The following is a 7,484-nucleotide window of genomic DNA, read 5'->3' as shown; positions in this document are numbered from 1 at the left end:
GTAAACACCTATGACATTTTTCTAAGTTTTCTTTTTCTTTTGTAAGACTTAGAACTTGATTTTCTAAATTATCCACCAGCCGTTTTTGTACTGTCTGTGATTCTTCTAGCTTTTGAACATCCTTGACAAGTTCTTTAATGATATTGACCAGATCTTGAGGAGTCATCTATAAGAAGAATAATGATTTAACAATAATAATAAAATAAAAATCTAAAGTACATACTTACAGTGTAATGTATGAACAAGGTGGATCTCGAACCAGATTTCCCGAAACTCTGCTCTGATACCAACTGTAACGCCCCGGGGTTTTAAAACCTTTAAAAATGCAGATTTTTTTTTTTTTTTTTTTAAACAGCGGAAATAATTTTTGATTTTCAGTTTCCTAAACCTCAGGCACGTCACATTCCAATTAACAACAAAAACAACAATAATTTATATCAACATTATATACATAGTCTTTTCACAAGGTTCAAAAATGAAAACATTTAGGATTAAATTTAAAATAAATCCTAAATTAATCTCAGGATCTTGGGAATCTGGATTCTTCGATGCCACACTTGTCCAACATCCATTGTAAGATTTCCTATTCCATATTTGAACCTGAAATCCCCATAAAACAGGGTTAGACTTATGATAGCCAAGTAAGTCATTAATCAAAACCATACAATTCAAATATTAAGCATGATTTCAATAATTTACAAATCAAAATGCATTTATTCAAGAACAATTATGCAAAATAAGGCAATTAAAAACAATTTAAAATAATGCATAATCTCAGATCAAATTCTGTGAAAGAAAGAGGTCATTGTTTCGATATTAACGCCCTCCTGGTACGGTGGAGAGTACTCCGATCTCAAACTAAGTATTCCGGGGGTATATTATTCTATTGTAGATTACCCGGATACCTGAGTGAAACGGGCTCCCATGCGAGCAGTCAACGACCGGGAAGATTCTCAGCAATGGCGAGCAAACAAGGAGAGTTGGATGCATCCACTGGCATGCGGCAGCCTTGAGACCCGTTGTCTCGACCTCCTCAACCCGAGTGACAGGAGGTCCAGGGAATCTATCGCTCCCAACAATTATCATCTTCACAATGTCACTCCTGGTTGTACCACTACCCCTTCCAGGGTAGGCTAAACCTAGATGGGCTTGAAGGATTCTTTTATAGGACTTTTCATCTTTTCAAAAACTAGGCTCAATAGCCAAATCATTCCTTTCCAATAAACACGGTTCATATGTATCCAGCCCATCCAGAATTTTGCTCTATCATAACGAGCATTCGCCTGTGAAGGCGAGAATTAAGTTTGTGTAGACATGACTCATGCAGCAATAAAATCTTTCAAAAATCAACATGCTATATAAAATTCTTCTATTTATCAATATCATCAATGTCTTAACCATAGTATTCGATTTAAAATCATAAGATTTGAAATTGAAATATGCAGATATTGAAATATGCATTTGATCATAAATCAAATTTAGATAATCAAGCATGAATCAAAAACATGAATCAAAAGCATGTCTAATATAAAATTATAAGATTTTGATAGAATAACTTACTTGGATTTCGATAGGATAAAGCGCTCGTGCTTTGATTTAATCTGATAGAATTCATTATATTAGTTAATATTTTTATATCAAATTTTGAGTAGTATTTGCCCTATGATTTAAAGAAAGTATCTTTTGAAGAAATTATAAAAAAATTTATTTGTAATTGACTTTAAAACTTTTATAAGAATTTTCACAGAGTTTCCTCTGTAATAACTCAAATATTCGAAAAAAGGTTTAAACTTGAATTCGAGTTGTAAGAATTCGAACATGACTTTGCGTCACAAATATTTTTATAAAGGTTTTTCAAAAAATTTGATTTAAATATTTAAAAGGATTTTTGAAAAATTTTAACAAAATTTCTTTTATAAAAATCAATTTTTTTCTGAAATAATTATAAAAATTTTGATATATCTTCTACTAAAAATTTCTAAACTATCTGAAAAGCTTTTGCCAAAATTCTGATTAAAATAATTAATCTTTAGAAATTATTTAAAAATTTGGTCAGAATTACTGCTATACTAATTCTACTTTTTTCAAAAATCTTTAAATCATTTTGACTGAACTCCTGCTATAAAAACTTAATTTTTTTTAAAAGTCTTTTATAAAATTTTGCCAGAACTACTGCTAAAGTAGTTTGGAATACTTAAAAATATTTAGAAAAATTTGAACAGAACTTCCCTTGCGTAGAGGCTGGGTTGGATTAAATTTTGACAAAATTGTCAAAATTTAAATCCACACAAAGTAGAATTGGGGTTTAGAAGGAGAATTTGAATTCAGAAGATGGTTCTTGAATACTAACCTTGTTTAGTTGATTTGAGCAGCGCTTCCGCTATCCAAATCTGACTTTTCTGCTAAGTTTAGCAGAACTCCTGCAGGTAGTGCTTCTGAGGCTGTTTCTGATCTGACGGAGCTTCTTGCAGAAGAACGGACTTTACTAAAAGAAAGAGGAAAAGGGCTAGAAGAGGTTTCTCAGAAAAATCTGAGATTCTACGGAGGTTTTGGTTTAAAAGTTAGAGAGAGAAAATCAAAGGTAGAGAGAGAAAGTAGGAGAGAGAGAACTTAGAGAGAGAAGGGAGGGTTTTGAACTTGAGTAGAGAGAGAGGGGGTGAGGGGTATTTATAGGAGAGAGAAGGGAGGTCGCCCCCCCCTTGTGGGGCCCACTTTGGTGACATTTGTCACCAAAGTAAATAAAAAATTAATTTTTGAATGACACTTGTCATTCTTCTGACAAGTGTCAAAGAGAGAGAGAGGCTTAGTGTCACCTCCTCACTGAGGAGTGACACTTGTCCTCCCATGGTTTTGGAAAACCATAGCCTGTCCATGGTTTTGGGCCAGTGGTTTTTCTAAAACCATGGTCTGAGATTAAAATATTATAAATTAATATATTTTATTCAATTTGCTACTTTTTAATACCCAAGTTAACCTTGGCTCAATTCCATCTTTCAGAAATGCCATAGGAGATTTAGAATTACTTGAGTGTCCTTCTGTAGTTCAATAAATTACATAGCCTGCCATTGAAAATGGTAAATTACCATTTTCGTCCCTGACAATTTTATTAATTCCCTGAAAATATCCTAAAAGAAAGATTACTATTTTGACCTTATATAGTTGGGTATTTTACCGAAAAATGCCACTGAATTGGCAAATTACTAAGCTACCCTTTGACAATTTGATTAATGACTAGAATGTCCCTGAATTCTGATTTTTGAACAAGCCTCAACAAAATTTTATCAGGATTTTAAATATATATTCAGATCTTTACTTTGAACAATACTAACCATAAAAATAAGGGTTTTAACACTATAATTTACATTCAGAATAAATAAAAATTAAAACTTGAATTTTCTTCAGAATTTATAAATCATTAAAAATTTTGGGTATTACAGTATGTCAGACCTTGATCTAGTTTGGACCTGGCCAGTATTTGCCAATAGCACATCCAATCAGGCATCTAGTAATGCGTGTACGTATGTCTTAAATGTCCATCTCTAAAACCTTCATTGTTTTTCAATAATCCAAGAGAAATTCCAACCCCCCGCATACCCAGCTTGCTTGGATCTTACGGCAAGGACGTCAGCAGTGGGTTTCAAACTTGTGACATCCCATCAGCTTGGTGACATTCACAGGTCACCAGTATCATATGCTCCAAGTCCGTGTAATTAGAAAATTCAACTTTTGCTTGGTAAAATTTTTCTAATTCGATTTGTCATGGGGCAATTGATTCTCCTATGTTGACAGAATGTGGGGAGATTTTTATTCTGACGTGACTTTCACCTAAATTTTGTCCCTCCTGCATTGTCTCCTCTGCTCAAAATTGTTAAACAGAATTTTTTTTTTTGTTTGGCTTCGTGAAATCCGGCCGGTTGTTTAGGTCACTATACTCACTTCTCAACTAAGAAATACATGGTTTTGAGTTGGGCACCGACGCTGAAATACATATCATCATTCAACTCGTGAAAAATATTTTACGCAGTGCACCGTTTGAGTCACACATGCACTTAAACCAGCGTGCCAAATTTGTGATAAAACACATCCAATATGTAGTTCATCCTTTTCAATTGTTTATTCTTTTGAGAAAAAAAAGAAGCATTTAACATCAAGAAACATGCAACATCAGATTAACGTGGGGGTCCATGAATTTCAGAACCGAATTGGCAGCCTCTCGATCGTCTCTCAAGGCAGCCATGATGATGTTTTTTCCCACCGCAATTTCCCGGTATCGTTAATAAAGTGATAATCATGTAGTTAAGTGAGACATGGGAGAGCAGTTCTGATTGTATAGTTTGGATCCAGCTGGTTCAAGCTTACCTCATTGGATTTGGTTCGGATCCTGAGTTAAATTCTGATATCCTAACCAACAAGAAGTTCGTCTTATGGTCTATACATGTTGCAATCTAAAATCAGCAGAAAACAGGTCCTTGCTCCTTATGGGAACAAAAATTTAGGGACAAAGAGGGACGGCAAACAACAAATAGTGATGTAAGAACAGAGAAAACAAAAACACGCCGGACTATTTATCCTAGTTTTGTGGGGCTTGACCGCCTTACAAGCGAGGGCACTATTTTTCCCTGACTTTTTCCACCAAGACAAATAGTCAGCAGTGCTTCAAACACGCCCTAAGGATAAATTCTGATGCCACCTCAATTTTCCCAAAATTTTTGGGCCTTCCCTATGTGTCATTTTTCTGGCAATTGTCGATTTTGCTTGTGGATGGATTTGGATTATGAGATAAGTAGGATCATTGGCAGGTGTATAAGTAAAAGAAAAAATTGTGCACTCATGCATAGGGGTGGGCACCCGATGGGCCAAGCCACCCATCCCACCATGGGCCGGATTTGGGTCAAGGTTTTAAGCTCGGGTCCATTGGCTACAAGGCTGATGAAACACGGCCCATTATATATGTTGGCCGGGCCCGGATCGGCCCAGGGCGACTGGGCCGGCCCAACGAGCCTAAGCTATTTATTAATTTTTAATAATATAAAATAAAAAAATTTAATTAATTGCATAGTAACTTGATAACTATTATTATTCACCTAATTAATTGCATTAATTTTATGAAAACTAGAAAGAAAATTAGTTGAGTACATGGGAACTTGTTAATTATTTATTATTTACCTAATTAGTTGGGTTTGAGCCGGGCCAGACCCGCTTGACATTGGCACATTGGGCCAATAGGCCGGGTCATGGGCTGTTCTTCAAACCTGAACCTGTTAAGAACGGGACCAAAGTCCAGCCCGTTAGTAAATGGATCGGACCATCTCCGGGCCGGCCTGAGCTCTAAACGGCCCCGGGCTGGGCCAGCCCGATCGATGCCCACCCCTACTCGTCCACCCACCTTTTACCAAGCCATCAACTGGCTTTTTTACTCTGTTAATTTGATTTGTCGATCCAATAAGATGGGTGCATCCAGGCTTTTCTGTAAAAGCTCTGTTTCTTTTATGTATTATGGTTCATGGCAATCTTTAAATCATCATAAATTCAAAATCATTGACTACCAACAGCCATTACTATTACACACCTATATGTATATTAATCTAAATTACCAATGTTTTCCCTTGCTTTAATTTGGCAATTTCATTGCAGGAAACAAGGGGACTCCTCTCACAATGGTCATCACTCATCAAGGCACTACACGTGCAATTTTGGCTAGTTTCATTTCTAAAGTGTCTTGATACATCTCTACATCTTAGTATTCTAATGAATGCCTCCACACTCTCAAATAGGTCGGCACCAAGTGATTTCATCCACCACAAATCATTTAAACATATGGTGGCATGTGAATGTTGTAATGGAATGCTGTAACTTGGAAAACACTTGAAATCAATTCAATGAGGTGAGCCTTTCAAAAAACAAAAAATTCAATGAGATATTGAAAGATCAATTTGGTGCTACACAGAGGGAGCTGCCTACATTCACGTGGTTGTGTCTTACAGAAAAGTTTCTTAGAAAGCATCCCATGACTACCTCAGCTTTGATATATTATGTAATTTCCAAAGTTTTGAGGGAGTAGGTGCATGCCAATGGGTGATTGTGTGCCTTTTCTAAAAAGTTACTTAAATTTCTACGTTTTACAAATTGTTGCAAAGTTTTGAGATGGTGATCATACACCATAAGGTTCCCAGCAAAAGGCTAAGATTACATGATTACGTAGGCCACCTCCCAATTGGTCTCGTAACTTTCAGACACCTTTCGGCCTATGGTGCCAGTTTCTTAGGGCATGGATCCTTTTTCCAAACATCTCTATCAAGGCCACTGTGCACATAATTGGTATATATGGTACATTTTGATAATGCTGTCACAATTATTTTGATGAGGACTCAGGCTTAAGACAGAGGCCATCCAGGGGCCTTGTTGCAATCCACAATCTGCCAAAGTCTTTCTGGATGGTTGTTTAGGGACTCAAATGGGTCATACTCACAAAGGTCCTTTGACAGACTTGGTTGAGTAGCAGGAACCCACCTTAGAGGAGGTGCTTGCAGATGCAATATTGCCTCAAATAATCAGATCCTATATCAGATCACCACCTCCAGTATGCTTGGCAATCCTTGATAGAGCCTATTCATGATTTCATGCCAAACCCGGTGGATGAACAAATAGGTGGTCTTTTCTGAAACGTCCAACAAAGCTTTTTCCCTTTCATCCCGGTCACTTTTACTTTTCAGCCATTTGGTAAGAAATCCCTATGATATGGAAACCTCATACCTTAAGACTGACAAGTGATTTGATCGTTCACTCGGGTAAGTTTGGTTGTTTTTCTAAAAAATGAAAATACCGTTCAAAAGAGATTTACTTTCAAACTCTCACGAGACCTCGTGAGAAAGTGAATGTTACACAAATGAGATTCACTTTCCAAATCTTATTTTTGCGGTTTGTACTGTCTTTGATTGCTTTTTGAGGTATTGTTCAAATGAGAATCACTTTCTAAATCTCATATGTGGTATGTGTTAGTTATTTGGATTTGGATTGGATTTATTTGGGTTTAGTTTAGATCCGGATCTATTTACCATAACTAACAGTTATGGACCTCAAATGTGCGTGATTTGAAGTAGCGATAAGTCCCACTGAGTCGTGGGCTTATCTGTAACAGTTAGTCAGTTACGAAAAATCATGAGTATACCTGCGTGGTTGAGGGCAGTGTACGTGAAGAGGTTTTCTTAAAAGTTTCTCATCTACACGGTTGGGATCCCTGCTCTACTTTTCTCATTCAAGTGTTGTGACTCACCTAAGGCAGAGAAAAGCTAGAGGAAAAAGCTCTTCTGTTGCATCCCAAACGCCCGAGTTTCATCATCAACCCATGGCAGGGACACAAGGTACATGCTTCTATTTCTCTGTATTTCAGTTTTTTTGTACAGAATACATGTATCCTTGTTTTCTTAGCCTGAGTTTTGTTTCACTTGTTTCCGTTTATCCAAGATATTGCTTTTATTAGAACT

This window comes from Nuphar pumila, chromosome 4, assembly GCF_984573655.1.
Source record: "Nuphar pumila chromosome 4, dmNupPumi1.hap1.1, whole genome shotgun sequence".
Classification (NCBI taxonomy): Eukaryota; Viridiplantae; Streptophyta; class Magnoliopsida; order Nymphaeales; family Nymphaeaceae; genus Nuphar; species Nuphar pumila.
Note: the sequence above shows the minus strand (reverse complement) of the source record.